The sequence below is a fragment of the Gossypium arboreum genome, chromosome 10 (genome assembly GCF_025698485.1).
Source record: "Gossypium arboreum isolate Shixiya-1 chromosome 10, ASM2569848v2, whole genome shotgun sequence".
NCBI classification, from domain to species: Eukaryota; Viridiplantae; Streptophyta; class Magnoliopsida; order Malvales; family Malvaceae; genus Gossypium; species Gossypium arboreum.
The window spans coordinates 6,797,419-6,808,307 of NC_069079.1; the positions used below are offsets into that span (position 1 = coordinate 6,797,419).

Genomic DNA, 10,889 nt, shown 5'->3' on the forward strand with positions numbered 1-10,889 from the left:
AGCTAAAACGATGTCATTTTGTTAGGGTTATTTAATCCAAAACTAAGGCCTAAAATTCATTTGAAATATCGTTTTAGAAAAAAAAAACAAAAATCCTCTGAAGAGGACTAGGGGCCGGTCATCAGAGTTCTGTGAGTCTCCATCCACCAGTCCCCACACGCCTACGCGCCGCCACGTACGGCGGTCGGAGGGTTAAAAACCCTCCCTTTTTCAAGTGTAATACAAGTAACTTTCTTTCCTTTGTAAAACCTCAGTAATTTTTGCTTAGAACAATTTATGTATGCATGCTAAAATAAAAAAGGTACACGATTAAATCACCTTTTGGAAACTGTTTGTATTTCTCTCTGAGTCGAATATATAAGTACGTTTCTATTTTCAAAAATCCGGTCCTTTACAATGGTTTGATTTCGGGCTTTTATAGCCACGATTGTGATTACATAAACTGGAAAGAAATCTTTGATTTCTTTCCATTTCTTGTCTGCTGTATCATATCTTTGATTGATCTGCTGAAATCTTTTTAGTTTCCTTTTGTTTGCAGGTAACCTACGAGAATCTCGCTTAATCACTGAGGTTTGCACGCTGATGGAACCAACACCAGATTCTGGCGTATCTTGCGCGTTGATGGTGGCGCGTCGATTGATGACAGAGTCGAGAAGTCACAGCGTGCTTGGTGGCGATGATTGAGATGAAAGGTCATGCCATTTGAAGTGCCCGAAGCTTCTAGAAACTCCTTGCGGCGCGAGGAGGGAAGAAACCCTAGGGTTTGATATGTGTTTGGGGTTCATTGGGCCTGCTAAGAATTTAGGCCATGACTGTATTGGTGTATTGGGTCACTGTAACGGGCTATGGGGTTATTGGGTTTATTTGGGTTGCTGGGTAGTAGCAGTGGGTCTGCTGGGTAGGACCTTCTAATTTGGACTTTTTAAATGGACATTTTTAATTTTTATTTTTTTTCTTTCAGCCCGGTCAAATTTGGGCTATTACAACGACAAAAATGAAGTTTGGAAAATACTTTAGGAAAAACCAATGGAGAAGACAATACCCAAGGAATAATCCACCTAGACTTCACTTATTACTTTTGAATTAGACAATTTATTCACTTAACTTAATCCGTAGAAATCCCTAATTTATATTAATATCTCTCTCAAGACTAAGAACAACTGACTTTAGGTTGATTAATTGAAATCTCTTTCTAATTAAAACCCCTATTGTCACAATAACTCGATCAATAGATTCCCTTATCAGATTTGACTCTAATCCGGCAGATTTATGTGTCCTATCTCTAAGATCGCATTCAACTCCGCTTAATTATGAATGATCTACTCTTAAACAGGGACTTTTGCTCTATTGAATAAGCACATCAAAACCTAAATTAATACCCTAGGATATTAAAACAAGAATTTAGAACTCACAATTAAGAATAAGAATAAGTCTTTATCATATAATTCAAATAGTAATAAGATTCGTCATAGGGTTCATCTTTCTTAGGTATTTAGGGAGTTTAGTTCATAATAATGGAAAACATCTCAAAGTTTGGAAAACAACAAAACATAAAGAAACCCAAAGAACTTCTAGGAAATTGGATGGAAATCTTCAGTCTTGATGTAAATCCTGGCTCTGAGGTGATTTCAATGGCTGTTCTTGAGTATTTTCTGCCTCCAACTCCGTGTGTCCTCTCTAATCCTCTTCTAGGGTATTTATATAGGCTTTAGAATGCTTCAAAATCCTCAAAAGTGCCATTTTCCAAATGGAACTAGGCTTGGGCTCAGCAAAGACACGGCCGTGTGCCATGCCCATGTGAAGGTGCTCAGGCCATGTGCAATACTGAGTTGGTTCTTAGTCAACACGGCCATGACACACGAGCGTGTGATCTACCCGTGTGTCATATACGGGCATGTGGATCACCCATGTGGCACACGCAGGCGTGTGGATCACCCGTGTGGAAGTGCCTAGGCCGTGTGAAACACCGATTTAAGCCCAATTTGTCCGTTTTTGGCCCATTTCTCGCTCCTTTTGCTATCCTAAGCTCTCCTGAGTATAAAACATGAAATTAAAGGATTAGGAGCATCAGATTCACTAAAACCAATGAGAAATCATTCATAAATATGCCAAGCATGGGGTAAAAATATGTATAAATTACGGTTTATCAAGTAAGATGGGAAAGTAAGAACTAAACATTATTTAAGCAAATTATGACAGCATAGTAGTAAGCTATATTGATTGCTAATGCTTATTATTTTACATGTGAACTTACTAAGCTTTATAAGCTTACTTCTTTCACTTTCCCATGTTTCAGAGTACTTAAAAGCAAGCTCAGGTTGGAGGTCGTCGGAGATCACGTCACACTATCGACTATCAAGTTACCAAATGGGTATCTTTGTTTACAAACGTTCTAGTTTATGGCATGTATAGGGACTTAGCCATTTTGCGTGTATGTCCTTATGATATGGCTAAAGAATAGTATGTAAATATTTGATAATGATTACCTATTGAAATGGCTAATGAAGAATATGTTTCGGTGTTATGTATGCCTAAATGGTAGTTAATACAAAGAAATTATGAAAAAGTGAAATTAGCATTAAAACAGTATTGAACAGTAGTAATGATGTGATTTTGAAAAATCACCAAGAATAGTAGAAATAGAATTAGGTAATGAATGAGATATAAAATTAAATCTTATTGAGTCTATTTTCATATGAAAGAAACAGAGTAAGCAAAAAAAGTGTATATCAAGAGATATTTTAATCTTAGTGAGATAGGGTCAGAGCGATTTCTAAATCCCCTGTTCCTATTTTATAAATTCACTAAAAATTGTACAAAAAGAATTAGGAGTTATAGTTTATATTTCTAGATTCCTTAGTGAATCTACTTTCAAGAGAAACAAATAGCATGGTTATTTGAATTCCGTACAGGGAGAAAATTCATTAGTAGTGAGGAGTGGTTAGAGTAGTCAAATAGTGCAACAGGGAAAACTTTAACTAATAAACTGTACTAATTGGCTAGACCAAAAATTCTGAAGAAAAATTAGTAAGAAGATATATGAGTCTAGTTTCAGGGAAAATTCACGAATTTAAATTTTGAGTTTTTTGACTTGAGTTATGATTTATTTAGTGACTATGACGTAGGTGGGCAGTTTTATGAGAAATAATGAAATAAATTGTTTTGATTGGCCTAAGTATTCGAAAAATTTTTAATATTCCCGGTTTGGTCCCGAACCATTTCAATTGCATGTTTTAAGGTCTCGAGGGCCCTTTTTAGGGACATATTGAATGAATGAAAATAAATTAATTTTAAAAGCAAATTTTATGCCCCGAATTAGTAAGTTAAGTCAGTTAACGCCTCGTGCTCGACTCCGACGATGGTCTTGGGTAAGGGGTGTTACATTAGTGGCGACTCCTATTTTCATTTTCTTAAAATAAAATTCGACCCCTCTAAAAAAAATGGTTTTGACAGGGCCGTAATATTTATAATGATTGTTTCCAACTTAATATACAGTTTTATAATACTGGTATGGCGATCCAAGGGTCATATGCGAGTGAGAATGTGATTACTACGTCTTTAATGGTACCTCAAATGCCGATTTCCAAATCTGAATTTGGTGATGAAAATGGTGGTGTAGTGGAGCTAAAAAATCATAATAATCGTAGTTCTCCACCATCCTATTCGGCATCGACGATACCAAGTGACACAGATGAGTACCACGCGATCCTTAAGAATAAACTCTATCAAATTTGCACGACTGTTGCTCTCTCTCATGCATCAGTTATGAATGTAGAAGGTCTGTCTGCGCAAGTCAAAATTCAAGCGCTTCAATCGGATCTGATGTTCAAAGTTCCTTCGATACAGGAACAGGGTGAACCTGATAATGGTATTTCAACTATTTCAACTACATAAAAAATATCAGGGACACGAGTGAGGCAAGCCATAATTGGGACAAATGATAGGTGTGCAGTGATGGGTAAGGTTCCTCCAAATGAATACTTCTTCAGTAGAGTGCCAGTAGCAAACGAAGTTGATGATTTTGACGGGATTTTAGGTGATTCTGTTGTTGGGAATTTAATGGCTTCTAGTCGATATTCTATTCATTGGTATTCGGTTAGATTTGATAACCCTTGCAAAACCCTACTTTGGATTACTTAGGCAGTGAGCTATTCAATAGTTCCTCAATTGTCTGTGCTTGTTGCAGTAGACTCATACCTGAAGAAAGTGTAGTTTTGTTAGAAAATCGTGCATTGTTCTTGTTTGATTTAGTTTCTTGTGTTAATTATCAGAAACTCAATGGCTATGTTAAAGGGAGTGAACTTAGAGTTTTATGGGACGATTTAAATGGTGCAAAGAATTATAAATGGTTGGGTATTAAGTTCAATTTGCATCCTAGGATCTTAGTTGTTGCCCGATCATATGTTGCTTTATTACTTGATTTTACACATGATGAATGCAATGTAATTTGTTTAGGTAAGATTGAGATGTTGAGCTCTTATGTTGTAGTTGATGAGGATCTGTTCCTATCATTTTCTAAAGCAGGAGCTGATGGGTTTCAGTGTGTTTTGGCTTCCAAAGGTTTATTGCTTCTTTGTGATATGTGTACGCCAATGGTGCCATTGTTTTGTTGGGCTCATGATCTAGATAATCCATGCTTCATTGATGTGATTAGGTTATTAAAATTAAGGTCACAATCTAGGAATGATACATATCAGTAGGCAACTAAATTAGATTTTTACATAATGTTGGGATCATTTTGGAATTGTGAGTTTAAGTTATTCAGTTATGGGCCTTTTTCAGCCAATGAAAGATATGTTGCTACAGGAATTTCAATGCTTTGCAAACCCTTTTTGAGCAGAGATCTCTCAAAGTTGGTGTGCGAGCTAAATGAATTTGGTAGGTTTATTTTGATTAGGCTAATGTCTTTAGGGAAGATTGAAGCTCAACGATATTGTGCCTCATGGGATTTGATGTTGAATTTTGATGTAGCTCACAGAGAACCATTTTCAATTTTGAGGATAGCTTACCATACTTCTTGAGTGATGATGGATATGATATTCTTAAAAGGTTTAAGTATGTGAACTTTAACTATCTTCGTGTTATTTAAATGGCAATCTTACGTAAGGTCTAGGTTCCAAGATGCAGAAGTCATATAAGGATTTTTAGTAGAAAAAAATCTTTTAATTTAAACTTTTATGAAATTTTCTGTGAGAAGTTGACGGTATGCGGATTTGGTCGATTTAGGTCATCTCTTGCACTTTCTTTTGTCTTCAATAACATTAGCTTGCCAACAAGTATATGCAAAGCTGCTTCTAAGCAAATGTGGGCAACCTTTCCTTTGGAGGTTTTACTACTAGTTTTCCCTAGCCATCTTAAGTTACTTGATGTGCCCTTTTCGATAACATGACAATGCCTCTGAAATTTTGAATTGTTCCAAACCATCCTCAATTGCCTCCATTCCTATTAGGGGAGTCCTTATGCCGCAACACTAAGTGGTCACATAAAATGCAGCATGATGATTCACTTGTGGGTCATATTCTTCCTCTCCTCATTTTTCTTGCACTTTACGAGTTTCGTAATGGTTATCCAAATTCGGAGAAAATGTGTGGATTTTCATTAGATATGGAGTTTGGCTTTAGGTTTGATGAAGTCATGAGAGTTACTACAAAAATGGCTATATCAAATTTTTGCTTGTTTAACAATGATGAATGTGTCTCTCTTGCCGATGATAGGGATGAGATACGGGTTAACTCTCAAAGGCCAAAATAATTCCTTTTATATTATCCAGTTGTAGGCGAGGCACGTGGAAACCGAATTTATAATGATGTGAAATTTACTACCATGATTACCAAAGTGCATAAGGTTATTGATCCTAATGACACAATGGATAGTGTCGGGCTAGAACTTTTGATGATCTATATCCCATTGAATTCAAGTTTAATGTTACTGTCATGAACTTTGTGCTGATGGATGCCCTATACTTGATCAAAGAATGGGTATCTATGGTTATCTTATATATGATGTTTTGTTTTTGGCTAAGGTCATTATTTTGTTCCTCTCTCCCTCTCCTCCCCTCCCCCTCCCTCCCTCTCCCTCTCCCTCTTCTCTCTCTCTCTCTCTCTCTCACAAAAAGCCTGTGGAAAGTGAAAACATAAGATTTTGAATCTCTACATATGTGCTAACATGATATCCGCTGCTGTTTCTGAATGCCTCTCCTTCTCATGCAAACCTAACTAGTTTTTGCCTATTACTCCTTCACTATTATTATTGTTATTTGTAGACTTCTCTTGCCATTACAATACATTACAAATTTATATGTATAATTGCCTTAAATGTCACCATCTAGAACATGTAGGAAAATCCCTCTTTAACTTGAAACATTGTTGTTAAAGGCATTAAAAATTGTGGGTTTGAATTAATTTAGTCACGTAATGTCATCTCTACTAGATAAATATATAGTTATAGGATTTGAGAAATTGAAATCAAGTTCGAATCTAGAAGTTGAGTTTGTTAAGAGAAGTAGGAGCGGTTTTTTTTTTCCAAACATTTAGACCAAATTTGAATCCTAAAATTAAAATTGTTGAGAGAACTTTACTTGAATACCATCCTATCCCGACAAAATTATTTGAAATGAACTAAAACTATGATTATTAAAAAAAAAACATAGAAAAAAATGGTTAGTCTTGATAGAGCACCGCAGTGGCAGAGCCACACATATCACTATGGAGTCAATTGACCCACATAAAAAACTTTAACAAAAATTTAATTATACATTTAGTACATTGATCCGCAAGGTATTTGAAAATAATCACATAAAAAATTGATTTTAAAAATTTTGAAAAGGCTTGCTAATTTTTTCAAAAAAATTATTTTATAAAACAAATTATTTTATATAAAAATAAATGAATTTCTCTCAACCCAACTAAACTCAAAAGTCATTTATATTCTTTCAACATTCATCACTTCTCTTTTATTTTCTCACATTCTCTCTAAAATTTTTACAAGTTAAATGTTCAATTTTTGGCACTTTCAAGTAAGTCTTCTGATTTATTGATAATTTTTTTTCCAACTTCAATGATTAATTTTTAGAAAATTAAGATCGTTACTTTTTATGTGATCGATTAAGATTTTTATGCACATTTAGTGTTTTATTTATTAAACGATTTTGGAATATTAATTTTGTATGAGATTTCGACATCGTGATTGAGTAATAATTTTTAAAGGTTGATTAATAAAAATCCTTGAAGAAATTAGGATTGGTTGTATTTATAATTTTGAATTTCTTGAATACTAATTAGAAATTTAATATTTTATTTAGAATTTGTTATTGATAGAGTGATTATTGTAAATCTTGTGTTTAGAATTATGATATTGCATTTTCATGAAAGTAATAAACGTACTTAAGTAATTTTATTTTTGTAAAAGAATTTACTAGTTGTATGTTGACTCCGTAAACAATTCTATGTGTTTAAAACTTAACTTTATTTGCTTAAAATATTTAACAGAAAAAATATTAAAAAAATTAATTTTAAAGGATAATAGGCCACTATTCACTTTACATATAAATTTTTGTTTACTACGATTCACTTGAAACATAGTATATATATATATGTTATATGAAGTTGATATTTCGTGGTCTACTTCTTCCTTTTCTGCCCTAAAAGGTTTAAGTAGTAACAAAGCGGTATCTTTCAAATCTGAAGTTGCAGCTGGGACCAATCACTCTTCCACCTTCTTTCTTATCATAGCATCTGGGGAGCTGCTCGATTATACCGTCAAGACACTTCTTACAGTCAGAGCTTGAAAGATCCTGGGTGCACTGAGTCAACCCATAGATTTTCACAGCCCCGTACACCTCCATCTCTCCACTGGCCTAAAATGATTTAGGATATACAGAAGCTTCGGTAGCCAATGCACTCAGCAGTTCCTTGGCCTGTCGACCATATGACTCGGGTACGTTATTCGGGTTCCACAAGTAGATCGCAATTTGGTTATCAATCTTGCCGAAGAATTCCATGTTTGAATGCTTGAGAAGACAATAATCATACCAGATGATTGCACCTTTGTTGTAAGGGCAGCGTTTACGTATTTCGTTACCTGCTTCAACAACGCAGGTTTTACAATCCGCGCTCCTCACATCGCCTCTGCAAAGTGCGAGCCCATATGCTTGGTTTGGGTTTTGACCTATGGAACGGAGCCCGAACCACGAAGGAGGAGCTTGATTAGAGAGGTACTCAGTGAGCTGCTTTAAGTTGGCTTCATAAGGACTGCCGGCGGAGAAATTTCCAGTGTTTGAACAAGTATGGAAAAGAGGCTCAGCTCCAAAAGCTGTTTGGAGAAGGGAAGCAAGGGTTAGAAGATAAAGAGAGGAGGTAATTCTTGAACAAGACATTGTAATTTGTTTGAAGCTTGGAAGCTTGAAAGGTGTTATTTATAGGCAAAATTTTCCATTCAGATTTTTACTGATGAATTAATATTGTCAGAGGTGGGCTGGTGAGACTAAGATAATGCTGTAAATAATGGGGTAAGCTGAAACGCACTTATATTCATAAAACTATCATGCAAGAGGAGTGTAATGGACAAGGAATTAGATTTTATATATATAGATATAGGCTGGTGTGTGTTTGCATCAAATTAGGTTCTTAAGTCATGCAAATTGCAATGACACATGTCAAGAATTAATCAATTATAATGATTAGTGATTATTTAAACAAATACCTAATTCACAAGAATTAATCAAATTGCATGTAACTTTTATTTGTAATATATATATGTGTTTATATATATATAACTGCTGCATGCTTTACTATGTATGTAATTATGAATTGGTGTAGAGAGGAGATCCAAAGGATCAAGGCCAACAATCCAGCACTGCTGAAGTTCACTTGGTTGCAAAAACTCCATCAATCAGAACATAGACATTAGTTTTTAAGGTTTCCTATAAAATATTTATGATTATTCACGACCTCTTTGTTATCTTTTATTCCTATATTATAGTGGGCGAACCTCCCTAATATCCATTTTGGGCTGATGCTGGAAACCAACAATCAAACTAAGTTGGATGATGTAAGTAGTTAATCCAATTCCTGATAATACAGTATACCTAAACACATACAAATAAGTATAGTTACTTTCTATTTAAACTTCAGCTCAGTTTATACCGATGCTATTGTAATAATGATGAATTTGAATGTGTTCAAACTCTTTCAGTGCCAGCTTTAGCAAAAGAGTGTGCCATGGAGTTCTAATCACGATTAACATGGTGAAAACTAATTAAACCAATCTTTGAAAAAAATCGATCAATATCATCAAACAAACACCATAGCTTCCATGGTCGATCATCTTTCTTAGTAAACCAAGAAACAACCGTAGCAGCTAGAGTCAGATTCAATAATGATCAACCCCTTATCAGATTCAATAATGATCAACCCCTTATCACATCTTCTTGCCGATTGATCAAAAAAGCAAGTGGCCAATTTAATGGCAACAAGTTCGGTAGTAAGTGGGAGAGTAGAACCAAGAAGGTTAGAAAACAAAGCAATAGCCACACCCTTGTTATCTCGAAAAACTCCTCCACAACCTGCTGATCCTAGGCATCCTCGAGTAGCTCCATTGACATTTAAACTTAAGGAAACCTGTAGGAGATGGTGTCCAATGAAGAAACCAGTACATCCCTACAGCTATCAACAATACACTTATGACAAAGGAACTTTTACTGGTACTAACTTCTCTGCAAACATAAACAAATTTGACATTTCTAAGTAAGCTAGCTATCTCCATTTCACGAGAAAGCATTCCTATGCTAAGGTATTCATTTTCATACTACTTTTTTGGTATCTAATGTTGGTAGTGATCCAAAATTATCATGTTCGTGAAATCGATCACTTGTTTATCGTTATCAATTTAATGAAATAATTATGATAAATTATGTCCTTACTTTATTATTTTATATTGATTTTACTATTGAGTTACTATTAATTTAATTACAGTTTTTGTTTTCAATTTTATACAGGTGATGCTTTATAGGAATATGTCTAGGACTATGTTTTGGCTTTATTTTGATTGTGTTTAGTTTATTACTACTTAGTTTGGGCTAAATATTTTCTTAATGTTCGGATTATGTTTGGACTATGGATTTTATATTTAGATTATATATATTGGACTATGATTATATTTATATTACTACTTTATTTAAAGCAGGCTTCCGTCAATTTCTAGCAATCACCTGGATGCCTCCTTCTATGACGTTCACAAATAGGCGTAGATACATCTCTCATGCCCTCGGTACTAGCAATTGAGGTAGTCTGAGGTCGCTGACTATCATGCCTATGTCCTTCCCTCCTTAAAGACTATGAACGAGTGGAAAAATAACTTCTAAAGTCCTTGGCCGGGTTTTTTACCCAATTGGGTTAAAAAAAAATTTAAAATATCAAAATAGGGTGTCAGATACATTATTTACGGAAATGGATTGTTTTTTTGGGTCGAGCCTACGTGACAGGCGCGACCCATTTTTTAATAATATAATTTATTTATTTTTTGAATATTATTATTTTATTATATTTTAATAATTTTAAATTTTAAAATTCATCGGGTCAAAACTGGTCGAGCAGGACCGGGAGGCGTGACCAGTCGCTCCTGCTGCAGAGGCGCGACTCCCCTGCAGCCCGCCACGTGTCCCCCCCCCACCCCGCCTGCACCTCCCATGCCACCTAAGAGAAAAGAAAAAAAATTATTAAGTTTAATAATTATTTAGGGTTTTTACTAAAATAAATTTAAAAAATTATTTATCAAATAGGTTGTCACCCAATTATATCTGAAAATTGGGTTTTTTCATTCGCGCTATCGGACAAAGCAAATGATTATTTTATATTAATTTTTAAATAAAATATTATTTTTTATTTTAGGGT

At 34.7% G+C, this 10,889-nt stretch overlaps 1 pseudogene; it reads right to left on the reverse strand.

Moving 5' to 3' along the window:
- Positions 1-7,648: 7,648 nt before the first annotated feature.
- Positions 7,649-8,374, reverse strand: LOC108465771 (cysteine-rich repeat secretory protein 38-like; annotated as a pseudogene).
- Positions 8,375-10,889: the final 2,515 nt, after the last annotated feature.